General features: G+C 42.9%; 1 non-coding gene across 1 annotated transcript; it reads right to left on the bottom strand.

The window, feature by feature from the left end:
- Nucleotides 1-2,616: 2,616 nt before the first annotated feature.
- Nucleotides 2,617-2,688, bottom strand: TRNAW-CCA (transfer RNA tryptophan (anticodon CCA)). The gene has a single exon. It is a non-coding gene; the product is annotated as a tRNA-Trp (tRNA).
- Between the last annotated feature and the right edge of the window lie 3,050 nt (nt 2,689-5,738).

Genomic DNA, 5,738 nt, shown 5'->3' with positions numbered 1-5,738 from the left:
TTCATGGCTGCAGTCACCATCTGCAGTGATTTTGGAGCCCCCAAAAATAAAGTCTGACACTGTTTCCACTGTTTCCCCATCTATTTGCCATGAAGTGATGGGACCAGATGCCATGATCTTCGTTTTCTGAATGTTGAGCTTTAAGCCAACTTTTTCACTCTCCTCTTTCACTTTCATCCAGAGGCTTTTTAGTTCCTCTTCACTTCCTGCCGTAAGGGTGATGTTATCTGCATATCTGAGGTTGATATTTCTCCTGGCAATCTTGATTCCAGCTTGTGCTTCTTCCACCCCAGCATTTCTCATGATGTACTCTGCATATGAGTTAAATAAGCAGGGTGACAATATACAGCCTTGACGTACTCCTTTTCCTATTTGGAACCAGTCTGTTGTTCCATGTCCAGTTCTAACTGTTGCTTCCTGACCTGCATACAGGTTTCTCAAGAGGCAGGTCAGGTGGTCTGGTATTCCCATCTCTTTCAGAATTTTCCACAGTTTATTGTGATCCACACAGTCAAAGGCTTTGGTATAGTCAATAAAGCAGAAATAGATGTTTTTCTGGAACTCTCTTGCTTTTTCCATGATCCAGCGGATGTTGGCAATTTGATCTCTGGTTCCTCTGCCTTTTCTAAAACCATATTCAGGAAATTTGACATTGCTATATTATCTAATATTAACTTATCAAAATATTAAAAATAAGAGCTGTGAGTTAGCTCTTTGGCTACCTGATGAGAAGAGCTGACTAACTCATTGGAAAAGACCCTAATGCTGGGAAGGATTGCAGGCAGCAGGAGAAGGGGACAACAGAGGACTAGCTGTTTGGATGGCATCACCAACTCAAAGGATGTGAGTCTGAGCAAGTTCTGGGAGATGGTGAGGGACAGGGAAGCCTGGCATGCTGCAGTCCATGGGGTTGCAAAGAGACATGACTGAGCAACTGAACAATAGGGGAGGGAAAAGAATCTTTTCCACCACACACCTTAAGTTCTCCAGCTGGGGGAGACTGGCCTGTAATTAGATTGGCCAAAGACAGAGCAACAAGAGAAAAACAGTTTATTAACATGTGTATCAGGCATATATACATGGCAGCACCCAACCATGAGTAATCCAAAGACATGTTGAGAATTTGGCTTTGTTTATCACCTCAGGCTAAACAAAGGAAAAGGGTTTTGGACTTTTGGGCAGGGGAGGCAAGTTAAGAGAAGGTAGGTGACCAGGATTAGTGTGGTAAATTTGGATTGTTTTGTGTGGTTTACTATGCAGATTTAAGTTAAGTGCCTTCTCCTTGGATAACAATTAGAAGAGACTTCCTGTTCCTCATGCTGGGGAGCAAAACATCCTCACAAATGGAACTTCTGTTTCCTTTTTCAAAGTGAAAACTCTTGCTCTTTCTTTTTATTTTTTAAATAGCTTTGCATGCATCTCCCATTAGCTCAAAATAACCCATATGCCAAAATGGCATATTTGGGATGCATATTCTGGTGTCGTTTGCAGTCAAAAATCAGATTCCCCCCATTGTCCCAAAACACTGTTCATGTTTTTTCTTTCTTTTTGGCCACATCACGCAGCATCTTAGTTTCCTGTCCAAGGATCAAACCCACACCCGCTGCAGTGGAAGCATGGAGTCTTAACCACTGGACCACCAGGCAGGTCTCTTCTTTTTTTTTTAAATCCAGGATCCAGTCTAGGATGGTGTATTAATTGTCATGTGGCTTTAGTCTCCTTTAATCTCAGTTTACTGCCTTTTTTGTTTTTTGCTTTCCTTTAAAGATACATTTTAAAACAACGGGCTAGACTCTTTACACGTATCCGAATAAAATTCATGTTAATTACTCAGGCCTGAACGTCGTTGTGTCCTTCTTAGCACACCCTATTGGCAGGTGTATGACTTAGCTGGCCCTCACATCAGAACGTCATGTTTGACCATCTGGCTAAGGGCTATCAGATACTGTATCTCCATTTCCTCTTTGCAGTTAAACAATCTGGGGTAGTGATCCTTGGATATAGTGTAAATCTTCTGTTTGCCAGCAGTTTTCACCTTTGGCTTTAGCATTCTCTGTTCATACCTGTTTGAGTCAGTCATTAAATTGTTGAAGTAATGATGATCTTTAAGTCAGTCACTCCTTTCATATTTCAGAGCTGAGATTCTTCTGTAAGTAACAGCCTATCCTACTACCACTTTTTTTTGGACGGTACTGGATGCCTAGATTCTGTTTCAATTCAATTTGATTTAATCCGTGGCCATCATTGTTGTTTAGCTGCTCAAAGTATTTCAATTTAGCCAGTAGAAGCCTCTTTTAGAAGGTGCCTTTTATTTTTTAAAATATTTATTTATTTGGCTGTGCTGTGTCTTAGTCCTGACATCCAGTATCTTCAGTTGCAGCATTTGAACTCTTAGTTGTGACATGTGGGATCTAGTTCCTTCACCTGGGATTGAACCCAGGTCGCCTTCATTGGAAGAGTGGAGTCTTAGCCATTGGACCGCCAGTGAAGTGAAGTCGCTCAGTCGTGTCCGACTCTTTGAAACCCCATGGACTGTAGCCTACCAGGCTTCTCCGTCCATGGGGTTCTCCAGGCAAGAATACTGGAGTGGGTTACCATTTCCTTCTCCAGGGGATCTTCCCAACCCAGGGAACGAACCTGGGTCTCCTGCATTGGAGGCAGACGCTTTAACCTCTGAGCCACCAGGGAAGCCCAGATAGTGGCTTTGGGACATACCAAAGAGTAGCCTCTCCAGTATCCCTCAATTGAGCCCACTGCTGCCCGTCTGTTTGCAGGGGGGTTCAAGGAAACAAGAAACAAGAGATTGTAAAGGAATTAAAATTTTGTTTAGGCGTGTTCTTCCAGCCATAGGAGCGAGGACCTCCTACCTTAACTGGAGGTCAGAGCCGCGTGAGCTTTCTGCTGAGTTCATTTTTCGCTGTCCTGGTCTCCAGCACGGTGGGCCTCTTGTCAGTTCCCTTGTGCTGGGTTTTCTTTGCGTTCTGCTTCTACCATGGGAGCTTTTGCTGAGTTGGGCTCCTGCTGTGCTTGGCTTCCGCCTTGCAGGGGCTGCGCCGAAGTTGTTTCAGCCAGGTTAAACCCGAGTCACACACGGCACCATAAATGTCCCGCGAGTGTATGCTCCTCGGTTCTGTCTCGTCCACAACAAAGATTTGAAGTGACGGACATTAAAGCCCTCAGCGCATCACAGCTCTTGGGTCTTGGACAAACTGTGTTATATCTCTTAGACAAATCAGTGTTATAGCTGATCAGGGACCACCAGAGAAGTCCCTAAAAGGTGCCTTTAGTTTTTGACTTTTCTTTCTAAAACCAAGTTCCCACGCTGAGTTTATGATTAACCTCTCTCTCCAAAACTTTATTACCTTTCTTGTTCAGCACCTGCTCCCGTCAGGATTGAGAAGTATCAAAGAAAAGGCAGGACTGAAACCAAGCATGGCCCAGGTACAAAAGCCCTCGCTCATTTCTTGTGGAGAAAAACTTTAGCCTTTTAGGCTTCCTGAGTTCCAAAGAGTAGACTCAACCTGTTACTCATTAGGGAAGTGTGAGAATGCAGAAACTAAGGAAAAGAAGTTAAACAAGAGAAGCCGTGACGGTCATTGAGCAATAAAATAGAGTCCTGATTCCTCCTCAAGGGACAGACATAAGAATCTAACACACTTCTTTAAGTTCTTTGGCGGGCACTGTTGACTTAAAAAAAATGCACAGTATTAGAGCTGTGAGCTAAGTTTTATTTAGGGCAAAATGAGGACTGCAGCCCGGGAGACAGCACCTCAGATAGCTGAGAAACTCTTCCAAAGAGGTAGGGGGAAAGGACAGTATAGATGTGATTTTTGTGTACATGCAGTCAAGCACACATATTTTTGGTAGAAAGTTTCTGCTGGTCTTGTGAAGCTTCTGCTGATTACAAGGAACAGTCATCACCACGAAGGATTTTAGTGCTTTTCCAGATATGAGGAGATACAAGAGTTGGGTTCATAAGATCAGTTCCTGAGAATATCGGAAGACCTGTCGTGCCAGTTTCCCGGAGCACAAAGTGCCTTATTTCTGCTTTCCACCCTAAACTCCTTCAAAGAGTGTTGAAGGTCAGCAGCTGCAGTAGCACATTTAATCCTTGTATAGGCAGATGGCAAGTGCCAATTTGTGGTTGACAGAACTAACACTCCCCACCCCCAACTCCCGCCCAGGTGGAGGATGGTACCTACAAGCTGAATGCAAGCATGCAGTTGGGACCAGAAGGTTGCTGATAAAGGTTCCTGAAAGAGTACCCTATTGTCTCACCACTAACCAATCAGAAGGGAGACGTGCCCCCTGCAGCACTCATCCTAAACATTGCCTTAAAAACCCTTCTCTGAAAAGCATCAGGGAGTTCCGGTTTAATCAGCACAAGGTACCCTGCAAACAAACGCTGTGCTTTCCTTCACCACAACCTGGTGTCAGTAAATTGGCTTTTCTGGACGCTGGACAAGCTCACCCAAGTTCGTTTCAGTTACACCCATGCATTAAAAAAAATTTTTTTTTTCTTTCTTTCTGAAACAATAAGATGAAGATGATTCAGACTCACCCTGCCCCAAACTTGAAATCAGTCAGGGACCCCTGTTTCCTTTTACTGGGAATAGTATTTCAATACTGTGTTTTAATATACAGCATTTTCATTAAAATGTTTTAAATATTATATTTATTTTTAACTGTGCTGGGTCTTTGTTGCTGCACACAGGCTTTTCTCTAGTTACAATAAATAAATGGGCTTCTCCTTGTGGTGGCTTCTCTTGTTGCAGAGCATGGGCAGTAGAGGTGCCTCTAGTAGTGCCTCGGGCTTCAGTAGTTGAAGCCCATGGGCTCAGTAGTTGTGGCATGAGGACTTAGTTGCTGTGCAGGAACCTTCCAGGGTCAGAGAGCTGAACCTGTGTTTCCAGCATTGGCAGGCAAATTCTTAACCTCTGGACTACCAGGGAAGTCCCATTATTTTTACATTAAAAAAAAAAAAGTACTCTCGGATAGTTTGGAGAATTCTGATAATTTATCCCATGATCTACTTTTCCCATCTGATATAGTTTAGAGTTGCTAATTACAGAAACAAGTTCTAACAATTGATATTTTATTTTTACTTATTTTGGCTGTGCCACATGGCCCTTGGGATCTTAGTTCCCTAATCAGGGATTGAACCCATGCCCCCTGCATCGGAAGCTCAGAATCTTAACCACTGGGCCACCACGGAAGTTTCTGCTGTTTTAAAAGATTATGGTCAGTCATCTTAGATTAATAAAACAAGGAAGCCATTGGCTTAAGTTGTCTTTAATGCCTCAGGAGCCTAGTAAGCAAACTAAAACCTAAGCTGGATATGCCTCAAGGTTAAAAAATGAAAATCCAAGGACAGCCAATCACAAACAGACAATAAAGCTTTCTCAAATAAGGCAACCTAGGGCTGTAGCCAACCGGTGGATTCCTTCCTTTGCTTCCCATCTTCTCTGTAACAGTCTTCCCACTCTGCCACCCCATCCGATCTCCTGTCCCTGGAGTGGTCCTAACACTTCTGGCTTGATTTGTGGATTTTTGCTCAAATAGACTCTTAAAGTTTTTTAAATTTGCTTCAGGTTACCTTTGAACAGCCGTCTGTTGTATAATTTATAAAATACTGGTCCACAGGTTTAAAATAGATGATCAAAAGTGATGAGATACAGCGGAAATGTTAAAAAATAATTTGTATTCTAAATGAATAATCTTAATGTATGATCTGAAAG

Source organism: Capricornis sumatraensis, chromosome 21 (assembly GCF_032405125.1).
Source record: "Capricornis sumatraensis isolate serow.1 chromosome 21, serow.2, whole genome shotgun sequence".
NCBI classification, from domain to species: Eukaryota; Metazoa; Chordata; class Mammalia; order Artiodactyla; family Bovidae; genus Capricornis; species Capricornis sumatraensis.
This window is presented reverse-complemented; position numbering and strand designations above follow the sequence as displayed.